The following is a 24,348-nucleotide window of genomic DNA, read 5'->3' on the forward strand; positions in this document are numbered from 1 at the left end:
TAATTTCCTTCTCCCCATGTGGGGCCTTTCATCTAGGGTATCTGCCCTCTCTGATTCCAGAGAGTCACTCACTTCCCATGTCTCTGGTACATTCTAGAGTGTCCTCCCAACCTCCTACCTCCTGAATTCACCTGTTTTGATTCTTTCTGCTGGCCTTCAGTGCTTCAGTTCTTTCACCCACACAATATAAGATTAAGCTACACTCTCCCCCAACACCTATCTCCTTTTCCCAACCTGTAGGATATCAATTTGTCTTATTGACTATGTCTGATGCCTTACAGAAGCTTTCCAGTTTCATGAGGTCCCATTTATCCATTCCTGAATTTAGTGCATGAGCCATCGGATTTCTCTTTAGGAAATTTCTGCCTGTGCCAATGAGTTCAAGGCCCTTTCCCCTCTTTATGTTCTATTAGATTCAGTGTATCTGGTTTTATATTGAGGTCTTCGAAACACTTGCACTTGAGCTTTGTGCATCGTGACAAATATGGGCCTATTTGTAATTTTTTACATACAGACATCCAGATAGAATGGCACCATTTAATGAAGATGCTTTCTTTTTTCCTTTGTATATTTTTGGCTTCTTTGTCAAAGATCAAATGTGCATAAGTGTGTCATTTATTTGCACATCACTTCACTGCATCATATCCTCTAATTCTTACAGCTTTTCTACCACTTCTTAGCAGGAATATGGGGTTAATAAAGGGCTGAGTACTCGGACTCTTATTTTTTGCACTTTTACAATACACACATCTCTGCATAGACTTCTAATCTGTAAACAGAAACTTATTGTACCTAAATTTATAACAGCCCAAGTTTGTGTACACACACACACACACACACACACACACACACACACAGAGTAGTTGAACATTATGACCATTAGCATTATAGCATTATAACATCAGTAAGCTGTAACCTCAGGTTTTTGGCTTCTCCATCCATGGGCTTTTAACCAGCAACACATTTCTGGGTACTAAATTCCTTGCTGCAGTCTTTAAAACTAATCCAAATGTAGTTAGGTATCTTGTAATGCTCATAGTTTTATTGTACCAGTGAATATCCAAGATGGTGATGTTATATGACCAGTGATATAGACCAGAGGTTCCAGATGCAAATTAGGGATAAGATTTGACCCTGGGTAAGGTCCACAGGTGAGGGAGGAGTTTCTCAATCTTTGGTAGTGGAAGCTATGGACCTGAGTGGAAGTATAAGCTATTCTGGACTAAGGCACACATAGAGTGGCAGTTGAACAACTCAGTACAAGTTGCATTGAGCCAGATAAATCTGAGTAACATAGAAAATGTGCACAATAGTAAAAATGTAGATGGGAAATTGAAAACTACCTAACCAAATTAAGCTAATGAGAAGTAAGTATAAGTCAGTCTTATTATCTTTACTGCTATCAATACTTTGTATTTAGCACTTATGAACAAGCAACCAGGGTCACAAATTAATTTTATTTGTAATAAAATGCCAAGACAAGGTAGTCACTTTATTATTTGTAGTATAGGACTACTAATTATATGGAATGTGTGCCTGCAAAACTGACATATGTATATGGGTGCATATGTGTATATGCACATGCATGTGTACAACTCTGTATATGAATATATGATCATATATACATATAACCTAACTGTGAAAGGTTAGCATCATTTAAAAGCTTCTCAGAAATGACTGTTTTGAGCTCAAATGCTGATCTCTGTGAACAGCAATATTTCGTGATCTGGAATGTAAACTGAGAAAGACATACTTCTTAAGAATATTTAGGAGAAAACCAATGAATATCCTATATATCATTTAAGTAATTTACGCACATGTATTACATTGGCAATGAAGTCAGAAGGCATAGTATGCAATCAACTTTTAGATTCTACATTTGCATCCAGACACACTGTTAAGTGGACTTAGAAAACTGTGTATGTAGAGCAGCACTTAGTTATTGTCTGCTATGTAGCATTTGGTAAGTAGAGAATATGTAGCAGAGGGTGGCATTGTCCAGCATCAATAGGAGGAAAAGCAATTGGTCCTTGGAAGTCTCCTGTCTTCAATGTGGGGTAATGTAAGAGTATAGAAGTTGGAGTGGGTAGGTGGGAGTGGGAGCATCTTCATAGAAGGAGAGAGACAGGGGAGGAGATTCTGGGAGAGGAGGGAAAGGGGATAACATTTGAAATGTAAATATATAAAGTGTCCAAGAAAATTTAAATGAAAATTAAAATAAATAATAGAAGTTTTTTTGTTGGATATTTTAAAATTTACATTTGAAATGTTATAGCCTTATCCAGTTTCCCACGCATAAACCCCCTATTCCATCTACCCCTTCCTCTGTTTCTGGGAGAGTGTTCCCCCAGCCTCCCACCCACCCCTACCCAACTCTCTGCCCTGACTTTCCCCTTCAATTGGGTACCAAGCCTTGGCAGGACCAAGGGCTTCTCCTCCAACCGGGGGCTGACAATGGCATACTCTGCTACATATGCACCTGGAGCAATGAGTATGTCCATGTATACTCTTTGGATGGTGGTTTAGTCCATGGAAGATTTGGTTTGTTGGTATTGTTCTTCTTATGGGGTTGCAAACCCATTCAGCTCCCTCAATACTTTCTCTAACTTATCCAATTGGGACCCTATTTTCAGTTCAATGGTTGTCTGCAAGCATCTGCCTCTGTATTTGTCATGATCTGGCAGAGTCTCTCAGAAGACAATTATATCAGGCTCCTTTCAGCATGTACTTCTTGGAATCAGCAATATTGTCTAGGTTTGGTGACTATATATGGGTTGAAACACCAAGTGCAGAGTCTCTGGATGGCCTTTCCTTCAGTCTGCGCTCCCAACTTTGTCTCCATATTTACTCTTATGAATATTTTTGTTCTACCTTCTAAGAAATACTGAAGCATCCACATTTTGGTTGTCCTTCTTGAGCTTCATATGGATAGTCAATAAGGTAATCTGAGCTTTTGGGCTAATATCCACTTATCAGTGAGTGCATACCACTTGTGATTTTTTTGTGTTTGGCTTACCACACTGAGGATGATATTTTCTAATTTCATCCATTTGTGTAAGAATTTCATTTTCATGAAGTCATTCTTTTTAATAGTTGAGTAGTATTCCATTGTGTAACTGTACCAAATTTTCTGTCTCCATTCCTTTCTTAAAGGACATCTGTGTTCTTTCCAGCTCCTGTCTATTATTAAGAAGGCTGCTATGACCATAGTGGAGCATGGGTCCTTGTTATACAGTGGAACATCTTTTGGGTATATGCTGAGGAGTGGTATAGCTGATTCCTCAGGTAGTCCTATGTCCAATTTTCTGAGGAAACTCCAGACTGATTTCCAGAGTGATTGTATCAGCTTTCAATCCCAGCAACAATGGAAAAGTATTCCTCTTTCTCCACATCCTTGCCAGCATCTGCTGTCACCTGAGTTTTTTATCTTATCCATTCTGACTGGTATGAGGTAGAATCTCAGAGTTGTTTTGATTTGCATTTCCCTGATGTCTAGGGATGTTCAACATTTCTTTAGGTACTTTTCAGCAATTCCATATTCCTCACTGAGAATTCTTTGTTTAGTTCTGTACCACATTTTTTAATAGGCTTATTGGAGGTAGGTGGGAAGGGGCTTTTGGTTGGTTGGGGAAACACCCTCATAGAAGAAGTGGAAGGGAAATGATCTAGGGGCTTATGGATTTCAATCCAGGAAAGGGGATAATATTTGAAATGTAAATAAAAATATCCTATTGAAAAAGCAGAAACAATAAATAATTATTATTAAGGAAATGAAACAATTTGGATTCTTCTACCTACTGACTGCCAGTTTAAAAACACCATATGTTGAAAATGCTGTCTTTTTTCCCATTGGATGTTTTTAGTTCCTATGTCAAAGATCAAATGACCATAGGTGTGTATGTTCATTTCAGTTTCTTCATTTCTATACCATTGATCTACCAGTCTGTCTCTGTCCCAATACCAAACAGATTTTATCACTATTACTCTGTAATACGTCTTGAGGTCAGGGACTGTGATTAACCCAGAAGTTCTTTTATTGTTGAGAATAGTTTTTGCTTCCCTGGATTTTTTTGTTATTCCAAATGAATTTGCAAGTTGCTCTTTCTAATTCTATGAAGAATTGAGTTGGAATTTTGATGGGAAATGCACTGAATTTGTAGATTGCTTTTGGCAAGATGGCCAATTTTACAATATTAATCCTGCCAATCCTTGAGCAGGGGAGATCTTTCCATCTTCTGAGGTCTTTCTTCAGAGACTTGAAGTTCTTGTCATACAGATCTTTTACTTCCTTGATGAGAGTTCCACAGAGTTATTTTATATTAATTGTGACTATTATGAAGGGCGTCATTTCCCTAATTTCTTTCTGAGCCTGATTTTCCTTTGTGTAGAGGTAGGCCACTCATTTGTTTGAGTTAGTTTTATATCCAGCCACTTTGCTGCCATTTATCACATTGAGGATTTCTCTGGTAGATCTTTTGGGGTTATTTAAATATACTGTCATATCATCTGCAAATAGTGATATTTTGAGTTCTTCCTTTCCAACTGTATCCTCTTTGCCTCATTTTGTTTTCCAATTGCTTTGGGTACAATTTGAGTACTACATTGAATAAGTATGGAGAGATTGGGCAGCCTTGTCTAGTTCCTGATTTTAGTGGGATTATTTAAAGTTTCTCTCCATTTAGTTTGATGTTGGCTACTGGTTTGTTGTATAGTGCTTTTACTATGTTCAGGTATGGGCCTTGAGTTTCTGATCTTTCCAAGACTTTTAACATGAAGGGGTGTTGGATTTTATCAAATGCGTTTTCAGCATCTAATGAGATATTCATGTGGCTTTTTCTTTGAATTTGTTTATTTAGTGAATAATCTTGATGAATTTCTGTATAATGAACCATCCCTGCATCCCTGGGATGAAGCCTGCTTTATCATGATGTATGATCATTTTAATGTGTTCCTGGATTTGGTTTGTAAGATATTTATTGTGTAATTTTTCATTGATATTCATAAGAGGAATTGGTCTGAAATTCTCAAAGAGACCAATCAGTATGACTGTGCTAGAGCATAGACTTGTAAATTTTTTTCTGTGTAGGGTCAGCTCATGAATACTCATTTTCCATAGAATGAACATATGGCCACAATCATTTGGTGCCATCTTTCTATTAAAAAATGGACAACAGGATGTGACATAGATTTGTAAAAACTTATTCATAAGTGCAGGTGCAGGTTATGATTTGTTGTCTTTCATGCCATACTTTGTTGTCTGGAATAAAGAATTAGAACTGAAGAATGCATGCTTTTACTAGCCTTTCCCAGCCAATTGCCTTGATCTGTACTACTGTACTAGGGCTAATTAAATAAGAAAAAAAGACAATATATGACTTCTCATGATTTTTCTGAAGGATCCACCAGAACAATAAGATAAAATGAATTTCAGGAAACAAAAGTACCTGAAGTAATATGAGAAAGGGAGATTTTTCTGTATTTTTCACAGATACTAACATAGAGAAGGTGATTTAAATTGTGTTAATAGTGTTATTACATAATATTAAACACTGTAGTGTTACTTATTTTTAAATTAGGATATATGAATAATGATATCCTGACTAAATATCCATAGATATAATATGATGAAATCCCTATAATATGCTATCTGCTAGGCTTTATTCCTCATTTTCATAATTATGTTCTATATACTCTCTCCTTCATCCTAGTAGAGCTATTTGTGTGTATTTCCCCTGTCTTCATGACCTATTCTCTCCTCAGGTTATACTGTCCAATTATTCTGCCCTATACATGGCATGTTACTAGTGGACTCGCTTATGGAATGGAGCCATGGTATTTTCACATTGTGAGACTATTTTTCCCCATTCCTTCTAGATATTTGAACTTTTACACTTTTTACAAGTTCAACTTTGGTGCAAATTTGCAGCAATACTGAGTCCATAAAGTTGTGAACAAAGCAATGAATAACAAATGTGTAATATAAGCTTGTAACATCTTGTACAGTGTGTAACCACTTTCTCAATTCTATTGATTTAAGAGTAGCATAAATACCTTAAAGAAAGAACTGGTTTATTTTACTACAGTGCAAGCAGTTTGGATTATAGACCAGTCGTAGCATAACAGAGATCCCCATATTGTTAGAGTCAAATGCCTTTGATTTTTTCTCACTATATTTAGCATATGGATTTTTGTTTTTAATGAATGAACAACAATCTTGTTTACACCCTTTTAAATCTTAATGCTAATTTTATCATACAAATTTAGATGTAGAGTATCCCTGAATTCAAGCAAAAATATATGAGTGTACGGAATGAAATTTAGATCCTCTGTATTAGTCTCTGCAATGTTGTGTTAATTTCTTCTGGCACTACATTTTCAGTTCTGTGTTGGTAACCATGCAGAAAATGGGGTGATATTGTAGAATCATTGTTATCATAGGTGCTTGTAAAAAATTTACCAGAAAATTACATCAACCAATTCTTAGGAAAGTCACAATCCACATTCGGAATTTACACTTGAAAACTTATCAATCACTGTGACTGATTTGTTTGGTGCTGGGACAGAGACAACAAGCACAACACTGAGATATGCTCTTTTGCTCCTGCTGAAGTATCCAGAAATCACATGTAAGGACACAGGTGGTGAACCTTGGCATTCTCATAGTATGCTGGGAAGATGTTGTTGATGTCCTGTGTATTATTCTTAGAAAAGTCTGCCGTTGACTTTTTGTGCTACTGGCCAGAAAGTGTAGGATGAATGAGAAGAATGAAGAGACTGTGCACATAGGAAAAGAATGTTGTTAAGTGTCTGGGTTCTTTTGGAGATAATCTGGGACAGGCACTTACAGCCTTCTTTGGCTTGTTTTGCCTATACATTTTTTTTGTCCCCAAATTAGGTTTTCAGAGCAGGCAACTTTTTGTACTTACCTTCTATGTTTCTAATTAACCTAATTTTGAGGTATACAGAGGTAAAAACTTACTTCACTGAAACAAGCATGAATTCGGGAATTTCTGAGCTTATCTGAGATAATGTCTACTCTGAGAAGGAGTAAAAATAATCAATTCATTAGAAAGTTATTTCCATATAAGGCAATAGTTATAGAAAAAGGAATGTTATTATTTCAAATATCCATTTCCATGAAACCTATATTGCTCACACTTATTCCAGTTGTACCAGCAGCATTTATTTTAAAAATATTATTATAGGAAAGTTATTCTAGTATTATTATTTTACAATATTTATTAAATTATCTATCATGTTTCTGAATAGGTCTGTATCCTTAACATTTAAGAAAAAAATATATTACTGGATAGAACAAAAGTTTCCCTATGACATGTAGCTTTTTTTGGGGGGGGGAGGCATACATTTTATTGATTATCCCTGCATAAACAACCTTACATCTTTTTTTAATTTATTTTTTTATTAACTTGAGTATTTCTTATATACATTTCGAATGTTATTCCCTTTCCCGGTTTCCAGGCAAACATCCCCCTCCCCCCTCCCCTTCCTTATGGGTGTTCCCCTCCCAACCCTCCCCCCATTGCCGCCATCCCCCCATAGACTAGTTCACTGGGGGTTCAGTCTTAGCAGGACCCAGGGCTTCCCCTTCCACTGGTGCTCTTACTAGGATATTCATTGCTACATATGGGGTCAGAGTCCAGGGTCAGTCCATGTATAGTCTTTAGGTAGTGGCTTAGTCCCTGGAAGCTCTGGTTGCTTGGCATTGTTGTACTTTTGGGGTCTCGAGCCCCTTCAAGCTCTTCCAGTTCTTTCTCTGATTCCTTCAACAGGGGACCTATTCTCAGTTCAGTGGTTTGCTGCTGGCATTCGCCTCTGTATTTGCTTTATTCTGGCTGTGTCTCTCAGGAGCGATCTACATCCGGCTCCTGTCAGTCTGCACTTCTTTGCTTCATCCATCTTGTCTAATTGGGTGGCTGTATATGTATGGGCCACATGTGGGGCAGGCTCTGAATGGGTGTTCCTTCAGTCTCTGTTTTAATCTTTGCCTCTCCCTTCCCTGCCAAGGGTATTCTTTTTCCTCATTTAAAGAAGGAGTGAAGCATTCACATTTTGATCATCCGTCTTGAGTTTCGTTTGTTCTAGGGATCTAGGGTAATTCAAGCATTTGGGCTAATAGCCACTTATCAATGAGTGCATACCATGTATGTCTTTCTGTGATTGGGTTAGCTCACTCAGGATGATATTTTCCAGTTCCAACCATTTGCCTACGAATTTCATAAACTCGTTGTTTTTGATAGCTGAGTAATATTCCATTGTGTAGATGTACCACATTTTCTGTATCCATTCCTCTGTTGAAGGGCATCTGGGTTCTTTCCATTTTCTGGCTATTATAAATAAGGCTGCGATGAACATAGTGGAGCACGTGTCTCTTTTATATGTTGAGGCATCTTTTGGGTATATGCCCAAGAGAGGTATAGCTGGATCCTCAGGCAGTTCAATGTCCAATTTTCTGAGGAACCTCCAGACTGATTTCCAGAATGGTTTTACCAGTCTGCAATCCCACCAACAATGGAGGAGTGTTCCTCTTTCTCCACATCCTCGCCAGCATCTGCTGTCACCTGAGTTTTTGATCTTAGCCATTCTCACTGGTGTGAGGTGAAATCTCAGGGTTGTTTTGATTTGCATTTCCCTTATGACTAAAGATGTTGAACATTTCTTTAGGTGTTTCTCAGCCATTCGGCATTCCTCAGCTGTGAATTCTTTGTTTAGCTCTGAACCCCATTTTTTAGTAGGGTTATTTGTTTCCCTGCGGTCTAACTTCTTGAGTTCTTTGTATATTTTGGAAATAAGGCCTCTATCTGTTGTAGGATTGGTAAAGATCTTTTCCCAATCTGTTGGTTGCCGTTTTGTCCTAACCACAGTGTCCTTTGCCTTACAGAAGCTTTGCAGTTTTATGAGATCCCATTTGTCGATTCCTGATCTTAGAGCATAAGCCATTGGTGTTTTGTTCAGGAAATTTTTTCCAGTGCCCATGTGTTCCAGATGCTTCCCTAGTTTTTCTTCTATTAGTTTGAGTGTGTCTGGTTTGATGTGGAGGTCCTTGATCCACTTGGACTTAAGCTTTGTACAGGGTGATAAGCATGGATCGATCTGCATTCTTCTACATGTTGCCCTCCAGTTGAACCAGCACCATTTGCTGAAAATGCTATCTTTTTTCCATTGTATGGTTTTGGCTCCTTTGTCAAAAATCAAGTGACCATAGGTGTGTGGGTTCATTTCTGGGTCTTCAATTCTATTCCATTGGTCTATCTGTCTGTCTCTGTACCAATACCATGCAGTTTTTATCACTATTGCTCTGTAATACTGCTTGAGTTCAGGGATAGTGATTCCCCCTGAAGTCCTTTTATTGTTGAGGATAGCTTTAGCTATCCTGGGTTTTTTGTTATTCCAGATGAATTTGCAAATTGTTCTGTCTAACTCTTTGAAGAATTGGACTGGTAATTTGATGGGGATTGCATTGAATCTGTAGATTGCTTTTGGTAAAATGGCCATTTTTACTATATTAATCCTGCCAGTCCATGAGCATGGGAGATCTTTCCATCTTCTGAGGTCTTCTTCAATTTCTTTCCTCAGTGTCTTGAAGTTCTTATTGTACAGATCTTTTACTTGCTTGGTTAAAGTCACACCGAGGTACTTTATATTATTTGGGTCTATTATGAAGGGTGTCGTTTGCCTAATTTCTTTCTCGCTTGTTTCTCTTTTGTATAGAGGAAGGCAACTGATTTATTTGAGTTAATTTTATACCCAGGCACTTTGCTGAAGTTGTTTATCAGCTTTAGTAGTTCTCTGGTGGAGTATTTGTTTACATTTCGAATGTTATTCCCTTTCCTGGTTTACCGGCCAACATCCCCCTAACCCCTCCCCCTCCCCTTCTTTATGGCTGTTCCTCTCCCCATCCTCCCCCCATTGCCACCCTCTCCCCAACAATCACGTTCACTGGGGGTTCAGTCTTAGCAGGACCCAGGGCTTCCCCTTCCACTGGTGCTCTTACTAGGATATTCATTGCTTCCTATGAGGTCAGAGTACAGGGTCAGTCCATGTATAGTCTTTAGGTAGTGGCTTAGTCCCTGGAAGCTCTGGTTGCTTGGCATTGTTGTTCACATGGTGTCTCGAGCCCCTTCAAGCTCTTCCAGTTCTTTCTCTGATTCCTTCAACGGGGGTCCCATTCTCAGTTCAGTGGTTTGCTGCTGGCATTCGCCTCTGTATTTGCTATATTCTGGCTGTGTCTCTCAGGAGAGATCTACATCCGGTTCCTGTCAGCCTGCACTTCTTTGCTTCATCCATCCTGTCTAATTGGGTGGCTGTATATGTATGGGCCACATGTGGGGCAGGCTCTGAATGGGTGCTCCTTCTGTCTCTGTTTTAATCTTTGCCTCTCTATTCCTTGCCAAGGGTATTCTTGTTCCCCGTATTAAAGAAGGAGTGAAGCATTCACATTTTGATCATCTGTCTTGAGTTTCATGTGTTCTAGGCATCTAGGGTAATTCAAGCATTTGGGCTAATAGCCATTTATCAATGAGTGCATACCATGTGTGTTTTTCTGTGATTGGGTTACCTCACTCAGGATTATATTTTCCAGTTCCAAACATTTGCCTACGAATTTCATGAAGACATTGTTATTGATAGCTGAGTAATATTCCATTGTGTAGATGTACCACATTTTCTGTATCCATTCCTCTGTTGAAGGGCATCTGGGTTCTTTCCAGCTTCTGGCTATTATAAATAAGGCTGCTATGAACATAGTGGAGCACGTGTCTTTTTTATATGTTGGGGCATCTTTTGGGTATATGCCCAAGAGGGGTATAGCTGGATCCTCAGCTATATTTTCTGAGGAACCTCCAGACTGATTTCCAGAATGGTTGTACCAGTCTACAATCCCACCAACAATGGAGGAGTGTTCCCCTTTCTCCACATCATCACCAGCATTTGCTGTCACGTGAATTTTTGATCATAGCCATTCTCACTGGTGTGAGGAGAAATCTCAGGGTTGTTTCCATTTGTATTTCCCTTATGACTAAAGATGTTGAACATTTCTTTAGGTGTTTCTCAGGTATTCGGCATTCCTCAGCTGTGAATTCTTTGTTTAACTCTGAACCCCATTTTTAATAGGGTTATTTGTCTCCCTGCAGTAAAACGTCTTGAGTTCTTTGTATATTTTGGATATAAGGCCTCTATCTGTTGTAGGATTGGTAAAGATCTTTATCCAATCAGTTGGTTGCTGTTTTATCCTAACCACAGTGTCCTTTGCCTTACAGAAGCTTTGCAGTTTTATGAGATACCATTTGTCAATTCTTGATCTTACGGCACAAGCCATCGGTGTTTTGTTCAGGAAATTTTTCCAGTGCCCATGTGTTCGAGATGCTGCCCTAGTTTTTCTTCTATTGGTTTGAGTGTATCTGGTTTGATGTGGAGGTCCTTGATCCACTTGGACTTAAGCTTTGTACAGGGTGATAAGCATAGGTCGATCTACATTCTTCTACATGTTGACCTCCAGTTGAACCAGCACTATTTGCTGAAAATGCTATCTTTTTTCCATTGGATGATTTTGGCTCCTTTGTCAAAAATCAAGTGCCCATAGGTGTGTGGGTTCATTTCTGGGTCTTCAATTCTATTCCATTGGTCTATCTGTCTCTCTCTGTACCAATACCATACAGTTTTTATCTCTATTGCTCTGTAATACTGCTTTAGTTCAGGGATAGTGATTCCCCCTGAAGTCCTTTTATTGTTGAGGATAGTTTTAGCTATCCTGGGTTTTTTGTTATTCCAGATGAATTTGCAAACTGTTCTGTCTAACTCTTTGAAGAATTGGATTGGTATTTTGATGGGGATTGCATTGAATCTGTAGATTGCTTTTGGTAAAATGGCCATTTTTACTATATTAATCCTGCCAATCCATGAGCATGGGAGACCTCTCCATCTTCTGAGGTCTTCTTCAATTTCGTTCTTAGAGGCTTGAAGTTCTTATTGTACAGATATTTTACTTGCTTGGTTAAAGTCACACCGAGGTACTTTATATTGTTTGGGTCTATTATGAAGGGTGCATTTCCCTAACTTCTTTCTCGGCTTGTTTCTCTTTTGTGTAGAGGAAGGCTACTGATTTATTTGATTTAATTTTATACCCAACCACTTTGCTGAAGTTGTCTATCAGCGTTAGTAGTTCTCTGGTGGAACTTTTGGGATCACTTAAATATACTATCATACCATTTATATATAGTGATATTTTGACTTCTTCTTTTCCAATCTGTTTCCATTTCATCTCCTTTTGTTATCTGATTGCTCTGGGTAGAACATCAAGAAATATATTGAATAAGTAGGGAGAGGGCGGGCAGACTTGACTAGTCCCTGATTTTAGTGGGATGGCTTCATGTTTCTCTCCATTTAGTTTAATATTAGCAACTGGTTTGCTGTATATGGCTTTTACTATGTTTAGGTATGGGCCTTGAATTCCTATTCTTTCCAGGACTTTTATCATGAAAGGGTGTTGAATTTTGTCAAATGCTTTCTCAGCATCTAATGAAATAATCATGTGGTTTTGTTCTTTCAGTTTGTTTATATAATGGATCACGTTGATGGTTTTCCGTATATTAAACCATCCCTGCATGCCTGGGATGAAGCCTACTTGATCATGGTGGATGATGGTTTTGATGTGCTCTTGGTTTCGTTTTGCCAGAATTTTATTGAGTATTTTTGCGTCAATATTCATAAGGGAAATTGGTCTGATGTTCTCTTTCTTTGTTGCGTCTTTGTGTGGTTTAGGTATAAGAGTAATTGTGGCTTCATAGAAGGAATTCGGTAGTGCTCCATCTGTTTCAATTTTGTGGAATACTTTGGATAATATTGGTATGAGGTCTTCTATGAAGGTCTGATAGAATTCTGCACTAAACCCGTCTGGACCTGGGCCCTTTTTGCTTGGGAGACCTTTACTGACTGCTTCTATTTCCTTAGGAGTTATGGGTTGTTTAACTGGTTTATCTGTTCCTGATTTAACATTGGTACCTGTTATCTGTTTAGGAGATTGTCCATTTCTTGCAGATTTTCAAGTTTTGTTGAATATAGGCTTTTATAGTAAGATCTGATGATTTTTTGAATTTCCTCTGAATCTGTAGTTATGTCTCCCTTTTCATTTCTGATTTTGTTAATTTGGACACACTCTCTGTGTCCTTTAGTTAGTCTGGCTAAGGGTTTATCTATCTTGTTGCTTTTCTTAAAGAACCACGTTTTGGTTCTGTTGATTCTTTGTATTGTCCTTTTTGTTTCTACTTGTTTGATTTCAGCTCTGAGTTTGATTCTTTCCTGGCTTCTACTCCTCCTGGGTGTATTTGCTTCTTTTTGTTCTAGAGTTTTAGGTGTGCTGTCAAGCTGGTGACATATGCTCTTTCCTGTTTCTTTCTGCAGGCACTAAGTGCTATGAGTTTTCCTCTTAGCACAGCTTTCTTTGTGTCCCATAAGTTTGGGTATATTGTACCTTCATTTTCATTAAATTCTAAAAAAGTCTTTAATTTCTTTCTTTATTTCTTCGTTGACCAGGTTATCTTTGAGTAAAGCATTTTCAACTTCCATGTATATGTAGGCGTTCTACCCTTATTGTTATTGAAGACCAGCTTTAGCCTGTGGTGGTCTGATAGTACACATGGCATTATTTCTATCTTTCTGTACCTGTTGAGGCCCGTTTTTTGACCAATTATGTGGTCAATTTTGGAGAAAGTACCATGAGGTGCTGAGAAGAAGGTATATCCTTTTGCTTTAGGATAGAATGTTCTATAAATATCTGTTAAGTCCATTTGGCTCATGACTTTTCTTAGTCTATCTACGTCTCTGTTTAATTTCTGTTGCCATGATCTGCCCATTGATGAGAGTGGGGTGTTGAAATCTCCTACTATTATTATGTGAGGTTCAGTGTGTGTTTTGAGCTTTAGTAAGGTTTCTTTTATGTATGTAGGTGCCCTTGTATTTGGGGCACAGATATTTAGGATTGAGAGTTCATCTTGGTGGATTTTTCCTTTGATGAATATGAAGTGTCCTTCCTTATCTTTTTTGATGACTTTTAGTTGAAAATTGATTTTATTTGATATTAGAATGGCTACTCCAGCTTGCTTCTTCCGACCATTTTCTTTGAAAGTTGTTTTCCAGGCTTTCACTATGAGGTAGTGTCTGTCTTTGTCTCTGAGGTGTGTTTCCTGTAGGCAGCAGAATGCAGGGTCCTCATTGCGTATCCAGTTTGTTAATCTATGTCTTTTTATTGGGGAGTTGAGTCCACTGATGTTGAGAGATGTTAAGGACTAGTGATTATTGCTTCCTGTTATATTCATATTTTTATATGAGGTTATATTTGTGTGCTTTTTCTCCTCTTTGTTTTGTTGCCAAAAGGATTAGTTTCTTGCTTCTTCTAGGGTGTAGCTTGCCTCCTTTTGTTGGGCTTTACCATTTATTATCCTTTGTAGTTCTGGATTTGTAGAAAGATATTGTTTAAATTTGGTTTTGTCATGGAATATCTTGGTTTCTCCATATATGTTAATTGAGAGTTTTGTATGATACAGTAACCTGGGCTGGCATTTGTGTTCTATTAGGGTCTGTATGACATCTGTCCAGGATCTTCTGGCTTTCATAGTCTGCCAGATAGCTTTAAATGTTACTATTGCACATGTGGTAAGTATGCAGTTTTCATTAGTCTAACATCTGGAGATAGAAAAAAAGGAAATAACAAAGTGCTACAGACTTTTTTCTTATATTGTTGTCATCAGAGTAAATAGAGCATCCATGAGAACTGTCTTAATTTCTTTCTAAGGGGACGTGGCTCCCTCTGTTTCCTCTTAAAGGGGAGTGTGTACCCTGCAGAAAGCATCTGATTGTGCTAACCCAAAAGTTACTTTTAAATACATTCAATATTTTAGCATATATGAAGTTCACCTCTCAATTTTATGTAATTTACATTAAAGTGACTCTAGCATAAATATGAATAATAATTAATAATTAAAGGGTAGGAGAAATGGAAAATGGCACATGATTAATAGAGCTTCACAAAAATACTTAAATACAACAGTGTAATGAGGAACAAAGAAAAATGGGGCAGGGAAGATGACACTGTAGCATAGATATCAGATGAACATGTAAGCTACATTTCTACAATTACAGTATGGATGTCGATTGAAAACAATACAGAGTCAACATACGGTTATAAAAGGTTTAGAAAAGGGGTCTCTTCTTGCTAGGGCTCCCTTTCTATCCACAGTCCTGCAGTGACTAAGTGTCCCCCATGGAAGAAGACAGAGTTGCTTTTAAGGAGTCAGCCTAAGTAGCCTTGTATTCAAAGATCTTTAGTGGCTGACAGAGAAAGAGCAGTCTACAGAGATGAAAGGGGAAGAGTGACCATGTTCCAGTTCCAGAATTGAGAGGATCAGAGCACCTTTCTCTAATTTGCTTGTGAATTTTAGTGGCAAGATCTACCTCTTAGTTAAGTTAGTAACTGTGTGTGTGTGTGTGTGTGTGTGTGTGTGTGTGTGTGTGTGTGTTATCTATCATCTTAATAAACCATTCTAAATACTCTGCAATGTGAAGAGAATAAAACCACTAATCCAAGAAACAGTCACAGAGTTTCAGAACATAAGACTAAATATAAGCATGACATCCTCTAGAAAGACCCCTGAGTCACATGTAAACACTTGCCTTGAGACTGCTGAGCAAAAATGTAAGCCTGGACTCCAGTATTCGTAGAAATGTGTCTTTTCTTAATGAAACACCTGAGAATATTTTTATCTACTTCTCTGAATCAGGGTCAAGGAAGTCATGGGCTTCAGGAATCAGAACAGCCCACATAGAAAGATAAGGTAAAGGCTAGGTTTCTGGACACATTACCTATAGAGATCTCTATTCTGTTTTTACCATGTGGATCCTGCATGCATGAACAAAGATGAGGGAAAAAGGAGAAGTAATATGTGGTCTGATGCCTACATCAACTGAGCTTTTATTTCAAGAGCTATGAATTTAAATACTTAGAAACAATTTTAAACTCATAAAATGGAATATTACAAACTAAATATAAATGACTAGTACTAGTAGAAGATGATCAAATTTTTCATAATGGAGAATCATATTTATATACTGTCAATGAATCTCACAGTGAAAATTGGAATAACTGAATTCTGAAATTCAACACATTGTTCATGAAGTAACAGAAAGTGTGATGCTTGTGTTGTCTTTTTGAAGATGTCTTTTAGTATTTGGAATATAACTGTAATTCATGTTTTTCATCTTTCACAACAGAAGATATTTTATGTAATTGGCTACATAGCAAACATTAATTATTTACAAATATGGTTATACTTCAGAAGCACTTGTTGACTTTGACGGTGACCTATTATGAACATTATATCCCATCAAATTTCTCTCTCTGTCTCTTTGTCTCTCTGTCTCTCTGTCTCTCTCTCTCACACACACACACTAAAGATATTTTAAGATATATTTTTGACAAAAATTCAATGTTTGATTTCTAATTATCTTTATCAGACTATGATATGTTATGCTATTTGAAGTATTTACTTAATCCTTTTGTTCTTGTTATTATAATGATACATAGCGATGTAACAGCTATTAGTGAGATAGTGGTATGCATCTATATATAGCATATCTGCATGTCTTAATGTACTCCTGCATATAAAATGCATTTGTAATGCTACTTTTGTGCATCATGTACTCATGCATTGTGATAAACAGTTTACTTCTTTCCCATTTCAACACTTCTACTGTGACCAACCAGCTAAAGTCCAGGAAGAGATTGATCGTGTGTTTGGCAAACATCGCAGCCCTTGCATGCAGGACAGGAGCCGCATGCCCTACACAGATGCCATGATTCATGAGGTCCAGAGGTTCATTGACCTCATTCCTACCAACCTGCCACATGCGGTGACCTGTGACATTAAGTTCAGGAACTACCTAATACCCATGGTAAGCTTTCCTTTTCTCTGCTGCACATCTGTGCTGTGTGCTCCAGTCTTCTCAGTCACACTTTACCTTTGATTCCTACATTTTTCTCCCCATTCTTTCACGGTGTTCCCTGAGGATTGAGGATATGATTGAATCCTTAACCCTTATTTTTTTCTTTTCCTTATTTCTCTATCCATGCTTAAACTTATCACTTCTATCATACTTGCCCTGTTCTTTGATAGTATACACATTCAATTATACCCCTTTATTACATATTTTTCCTTGAGTTTCCCATTGGGAATGGTATGTAGGTTTCCACATAGCTTCTTACATACATCACATGTTGTTTAAGCCTTCATTTTTTTGCCAACTTTCCCTTTACTACCTCTTTGAATCCTGCCCCCAGTATTGTCCTTTCTACTTTCATTTAACATGTATTCTACTACCCCCATGCATTTCCACTGACAATCACCTGCATTTAGCTATCTAGTCTCCACATATACACTAAGTTAAAAAGCCTAAAACACACAAATATTTTAACCAAGACTCTCAAGATAGAGAAAATATGTAGCATTTGTATCTTTGAACTATATGACCTAAGTAAGTATACTTTTTTCTCATGAGTATGAGAAGTGTTTTCTTCTTTTGGGTAGGGTCATCCCAGCATTTCTGGATTTAACCAGTCTGGTTGTGATGAATAATCTTTTTTATATGAACTTTGTATGGGTAAATTTTATTCACCTGATGAAGTTGTCATCTAGGTTTACTGCTAACTAAGCACATCCTTTCTAGTTCTTTTTGAACTCTGGTTGGCTGGTTTAACTCAGTTCTTTTGGCCCAAATTCTCTCCAAGCTGACTGATTCAATCTGACGTCTCTCAGATTCTCACCCAATTCCTCCTCTGCTTGGTATCAAACTAACTCTGGCAATCTATTCTAATCTTTTGACTCTTTCATATTGTCTGAGTCATTCTGCCTTTAATTGTGTCTAACTTGTTCTCCTTGAAGCCTGTCTCTGTAAATCTGCCCCTGTTAAAAACTGCTGCTGATCTCCACAAAATGAACTACCACTTTCTCCTGTCTTTTAGATCACTGAACTAATGGAACTAATTGAATGGAACTCAGAGATTTATATGTCTCTCTCTCCTGAGTGCTGGGATTAAGGGTGTATTCTACCATTCCTGGACCTATGCTTTGGTTTAACTGAAACTTGCTCTATGCAATACTGGTCTTGATCTCAGAGGTTTGCTTGCCTTTGTCTCCTGGAATTTAAGGCATATCTGTATTACAGCCAGATCACACAGATCGAGAAGGAGTTTGGATATTATCTCTTGCCCAAGCAGCCATGTCGCTTGCTTAAAATTCTGCTAGAGATGATGATTTCACTACTGAAGTAGTGACCTAAAATTGATCTGAAGGCACTTTAGTAACATCACTGTCACTGTCCTCATACTCTTCCTATGATCTCTCTGCCATAAATATACCCGATATTCTTTAAACTTAATCTTACCTATGGACCAGAAGATTGAACTATGTTATTTACTATTTTCCTTATAAGTCATGAATTTTTGTAACTTGTTTGTTTGTTACTCTTCTGTGTGTCATTACAGGGAACAACAATAATAACATCACTCTCATCAGTGCTGCATGACAGCAAGGAATTCCCCAACCCAGAGATATTTGACCCTGGGCACTTTTTAGATGGGAATGGAAAGTTTAAGAAAAGTGACTATTTCATGCCTTTCTCAGCAGGTAATAGAAACTCCTTTCCATGGTTCCAGTAACATGCAGATCCGTGGGGACTTAGAGTATGACTCCTCATGTGCTGATAGATTTGCATCTGCATGATAAGGAGCATAATTTTCATTGTGTATGCACTGCCTTGATGTGACCACCTTCTTTGTCAGGGTATGAAAATGAGTGTTTTGATTGTTTATCAGTTGTTCATAAATCGAGAAACCTAGAGTATAGGGAATTTGCTTTCTTCCTTTAGGTACATTACAGAAATACCAAGGATACCATTCTAGAAACTAAACTTCACTTACATTTTACTTACTCCCCATGAAAATGGAGACTTCTTCAAAATTAAATTCCTTCTTTGCTCTTACTCACCTCCAGACTGGATAATAAGCTATGTCTCCTAAAACATAGAAAGCACCAAGGGGCCTAAAACATATACGGGAAACAGAGGAGTGATTACTTCATGCAAATACATTATGGTTAATGCATGTGAGATTATCACATATCCCCAGGTCAGAGGGATACTGGGAAAAGTTCATACCTTGCTCTTTCATACATTACATTTTGTACAAAACATAGAGCAGCATTCTCATTAAAATGTCTAGCTTACTCAAAGGGTATAGGTCACAAATAATATTCAAAAGAAAATGGAGATCATTTCATTGAAGTTTCTTAACCAATTGAACAGGACATTTTCTCTCTTTTGAAAAATTTTCAGAACACCTTAGTTTGATGAAAATATTGTAGATATGCCATCATGCCCTGCAGTGGCCTCAGGGTTCCCCTCTCCCAAATTCAGGGTATGAACAGTGGATATAAAGTACATTTCTTAGTGTGTGTGCTACCTAAGTTTTATGTTCTTTATGAAAAAATTAAAAACCTCCCCCTCTACAACTTTCCTAGTGCTTTGAATATAGGTAAGATCATAGCATCTATCTAGCTGACTAGTACTTTTGAATGATATATTCTTTGATATCATATGTTAGTTTGAAAAATGACTCTTTTTGTCTAAAATGTTTTTCCTTTAGCCATCGATTAATCTAAAAAATGTATGCTTTAACTCAGTAGTTACTGTTATTCCCTTGTATTTTTTGTACCAGTGCAATACATCTCAGGTCAACACCATATACAAGGAATAATTACCTTTTTTGGCATTTCCCTCCTAGGAAAACGGATGTTTGCAGGAGAGGGCCTAGCCCGCATGGAGTTATTTTTATTCCTGACCACAATTTTACAGAACTTTAAGCTGAAATCTGTACTTCAACCAAAGGATATTGATACAACTCCAGTTTTCCATGGATTTGCCTCTCTACCACCATTTTATGAGCTGTGCTTCATTCCTCTCTAAAGAGATCAAATTGCCTGGCTCCTGATGTGTTGTATTTTCTCCCTTCAAATAACTCCTATATTCCTCAAGATTCAAGAAATATCCATATTGCATTTTCCAGTTTCTGGAGTCACTGCTCACATATATCTGCACTTCCATATTCTCTGTAACAGTCTCCCCATCTCATGTACCTATGTATATCTAAATTTGAGTTCTTACTGTGGTTTAGCTGTAGCACTGGTAATTCACAGAAATTTATCTTCTTTATGTTCTCAAAAATAAGATCTTTTGATTGAGTTGCCTTTGTTCAGTGTTTCCTTACAATTCAGGCTAAAACCAAAACACTAGATTCTCAATATATCATTTTGTTCCGTATAATGATAACAGAGCATGTAAAGTGGCAGTTCTGGGGAGGAACAGGTTCCTCCTGTTGCCCTTTTCATTCAAGTCTGAAGACCCAACCTTCATCTTCAGTGCATGTCTCAAAGTCAGTGCATGTGCTCGTTATACCAGAGTTTGGGAGGCAGGCACAGGAGGATCCCTTGGGTTTCCTGGTCACCCACACTAGATTAATAGCCATACTAGGGAGATAAACTGTCTCGCATAACAAGACAAGATGTTTCTAAAAGAAACAGTACTAGTAAAAGTTTTACTTCTGGCCTTTACATAGATATGGCGCTCTTCTCAAACATGCAACTAGTCATGCACACACTATCTTCCCCTTTAACTAATATAAAAAGGAATGTGAATGGGAGATTAGTAAGAAAGCTTTTTTTCCTGAATGTTAAGTATAGCCACTAGCAGTATTTGTGTTTGAAACATATAAATGCTGATGAGAAACTGAAGTACTCTGTAGACAAATATAATGAAGACAACTCACAGGGAGGAATAAACATGCAGGTTGTGCCAAGGTTTACTTTCAACAACACTGACAAAAGGCTCTTAGTACTTTTTCCTTTGATTTATTCTTTCTTCATATAGCATCTCCTCACTGTAGCCCCTCCCCCAACATTCCACTTCTTCAAGTTCCTCTACTACCATTATTCTTCCCCAGATTCATTGTTCTTTCATTTCCCTTCAGAAAATAGCAGGCCTTCTAGGGATATCAAGCCAACTTGGCATTAAAAGGTGTGGCGAGATTAGCTACAAATCGTCATATCAAGGTCCTACTCGACAAGGAAGAGGAAAATGGTCCAAAGAGTAGACAAATGAGGCAGAGATACCCAGACTCCTCCTGTTAGGAGTCCCCAAAACACTAAGCTATGCAACCACATCATGTATGCAGAGGACCTAATGCAGACCCATTTGGTCTTTGCTTCCATCTATGTGAACTGTTATGGCTCTGAATAGTTGATTATCTAGGCTGTGTTCTCATGATGATTTTTTTTTGTATACATGTGCTTTTAGGACTGACCACTTGGTATTTGTGCTAGTAAGAACCTTTTCCCATGGGATTTGGGTGCAGGAAACTGTGGGATGTTCACTTCCGGGCAGAGCCAAAAACAGGAAGGGCTCTGACCCCGAGGAATTCTGCCTCTGTGTATCCTGATACAACCAAGCAGGTCACTTGGTAGCAGAAAAGTGGGTCTTATCTCTGCTCTCAACTGTGGTGGTGCTTCTGGGACTGTCTTCCAGCTCTAGGCGTGGGCAGGAATTAAAGGGTCCTGCCTCTGATTGCTCCTATAGGTTCTTGCACCCAGTGGCCACAGATGGCACTGTGCAATTCTCTTGGGTCTGGACTGTGGGCAGAGGATCTTCTCCTCTCACTTCTCAGAAGTATCCACACTTCTGAATGTCCAGCTCTCTCCCCCATGGGATATTGGTGCAGGGAGTTGTTTGGCCAGTTCATTAAGGTCCTGGGCACAGTAAATTAATTATTCCATTTGTTTACACTTCAAATGGTATCTCCCTTCCCAGTTAACTCACTATACCACACCCATCCCATCTACCATCTCCCCTCTCAGCTTTGCCTCCATTAGGGTGCTTCCTACCCCATCCACCCACTCCTGCTCCACCATTCCAGCATCCTCTTATGCTGGGGCATCAAATCTCCCCAGTACCTCTGGCTTTCCCCCATTGATGTTAGATAAGGCCATCCTTAGCCATATATGTATCTGGAGCCGTGGATCCTTCCCTGTACACCCCTTGGTGCTATAATTCCTGGGAGCACTAGGTAGTCTGGATAGCTGATGTTGCTCTTCCTATGGGGCTGCAATCCCTCTCTGCTACCCCATTGCTTCTGCTGTCTCCCGTACCGGAGGCCTGGAGCTCAGTGTGATGGTTGGCTCCAAGCTTCTACATCTGCACTGATCAGTTGCTGGCTGAACCTCCCAGTTAACAGCTAGACCAGGTTCCTGCCCCGCGCTACGTCTCGCCAGCAGGAACGACGCGGCACACACAGGATCCTACTGCAGAAAAGCTTTAATGCGTCTTGAGAGGGAGAGCATAAGCTTACAATGCGGAGACGCCGAGTGAGGAATAACCATCCCTTATATAGGAAACTATCCTCGCCTAGGACGTGTCACTCTCTGACTGGTCGCTGCCAATTATGCCAGATGACGTACCAAAACGTACGTGTCCCTTTGAGTAGGGAAGTTACCAGGTGCCTGCGTATTGCCCTTTTTACTAGGTGCATTCTGCCGGATGCCGGTGTCATCTTGTAATGGAGTTTGTGAGGACAGCTCCTCACATATGTGAGGACAGCTCCTCGGACAGCTCCTCACATCTGTGAGGACAGCTCCTCGGACAGCTCCTCACATCTCACCCTTTTCTGTTTTTTTTTTTTTTTAAGCAAACAGGACACCCAGATATAGGAGGGCGAAGACAGAGGTCATATCCTTGTACAAAGTTGGCGAACCTGTACAAGAGAGATACCCTTAGGCTGTTGTTGGGACCCAGGGCACTCCCGACCCGTCGCACTGCCATTTTTCGAGGGAGGGAAAACTGGGGCAGAAACCCTCATGTAATATGACATGCCTTCCAGGGAGCGTATTTGGTAGAACTTCCCTGTGCGATGCTAAGCTCGTCACCCCTCATGGGCTGCTCAAGCCAGACACTCTAATCCTGTGCAATGAACCAAGGTTCTAGGAGTGCAAGAGCTGTCCAGCCGGCGACCTGTTGCTTGAGCATGGTCAACCAGATATCGGCTGACGCTCCTTGTTCAAGGGCTACAAGCGCCTGGGCGATCACTACTTTATCCTTTCTTGTTTGAGATCTCAATTTGCAAAGCAACCAGAGGAGTAACACTAATCCACAGCAGAGGATCACTCCAAAAAGTCCCACTCCCACCCATTCCTTGAAATAAGAGACTGCTGAGGTGATCCAGGACGACAATCCCTCCATCAAAGACAGGTCCAGTCAGGTAGAAATTACTTGAATGATGGTCGCTCTCAGCTCCCGAAGTGTCTGTTCAAACTCCGAGGTCCAATTCTGTAACAGATGCTGTGAAAGACTCTTAGACAGATTAGCAGCTCGGGTAAATTTGTCATATTATATGGAGGTGACACAAAGGCCTGGGAGTTTTTGCTCACAGCCAAGCTGGGCCAGTTGCCATAGAATGTCTAATTGCTCTCGGACCAGATCTATACGTTGGTTGACAAGCATAAGGCCTCCCTATGTCTGAGTATTGGCCGAGGCCTGTCTGTCCCGAGACACCAGAGATGGTGGCCGATAAATCATTGATAGTTTGGGTTGTCTGTACTGAATTTGACAAGGCCAATGCCGAGGCAGTAACCGAGGCAGCGACTGCTGTCGTAGCAATAATGCCAGCAATAATTGCAGAAGTACCAAAATCTCTTTTTCCTCTAAATAAGGTCATGGTCCCCGAGGTATCAACAGGGATCGGGATAAAGCGCGGCATGCGGGTAACTACTGCGATATTTTATATGAGTAGCTGTCCAGACAGAGGCAGCAGGTTTGATGTTCCCCGTCCAGGAAAATGACAACCGTCCCTTTTCGCCCTTTCCTCCAAGTAGCATCGCCATGGGTGTAAGATCAGTGCAGCTACCATTAACGCAATGTAAGGCCACCACCATAGAGAACTGTGGTGTTAGCCACAATGTCCTCCTCAACAGTTCCCCATGTGGCCTCCCTTAACCAAGCAGAAGATTGATTATATAACATAATGCAAGGGAGATCAAAAGATGTTTTGTTGAATATGCCAAAACAAAGGCTGCCCTTAAGGGGAATAGTCCTATTTTCTTTTAGTCGTTCAACCTGTGGATCCTTAGGTAAATAGGCCAACCCTAAATCCCTGTTAGTGGTACATCACCGGCATCGGGAGTGGAAAGGTTGACATTACTCCCCATCGTAGCTCGCCCTGCACCGTTGCTGGCATCCATG

The 24,348-nt window shown here is 39.2% G+C and overlaps 1 pseudogene across 1 annotated transcript in view; it reads left to right on the plus strand.

Moving 5' to 3' along the window:
• Cyp2c6-ps2 (cytochrome P450, family 2, subfamily C, polypeptide 6, pseudogene 2) overlaps positions 1–20,303 on the plus strand; it is a 52,151-nt pseudogene extending 31,848 nt beyond the window's left edge. Inside the window, exons 6-9 of the transcript XR_015653311.1 lie at positions 6,485–6,626; positions 16,775–16,962; positions 18,551–18,692; positions 19,847–20,303. The product of XR_015653311.1 is annotated as a cytochrome P450, family 2, subfamily C, polypeptide 6, pseudogene 2 (transcript). The remainder of the gene's footprint in view (positions 1–6,484; positions 6,627–16,774; positions 16,963–18,550; positions 18,693–19,846) is intronic.
• Positions 20,304–24,348: the final 4,045 nt, after the last annotated feature.

Source organism: Rattus norvegicus, chromosome 1 (assembly GCF_021556685.1).
Source record: "Rattus norvegicus strain SHRSP/BbbUtx chromosome 1, alternate assembly SHRSP_T2T, whole genome shotgun sequence".
In the NCBI taxonomy this organism is placed as follows: Eukaryota; Metazoa; Chordata; class Mammalia; order Rodentia; family Muridae; genus Rattus; species Rattus norvegicus.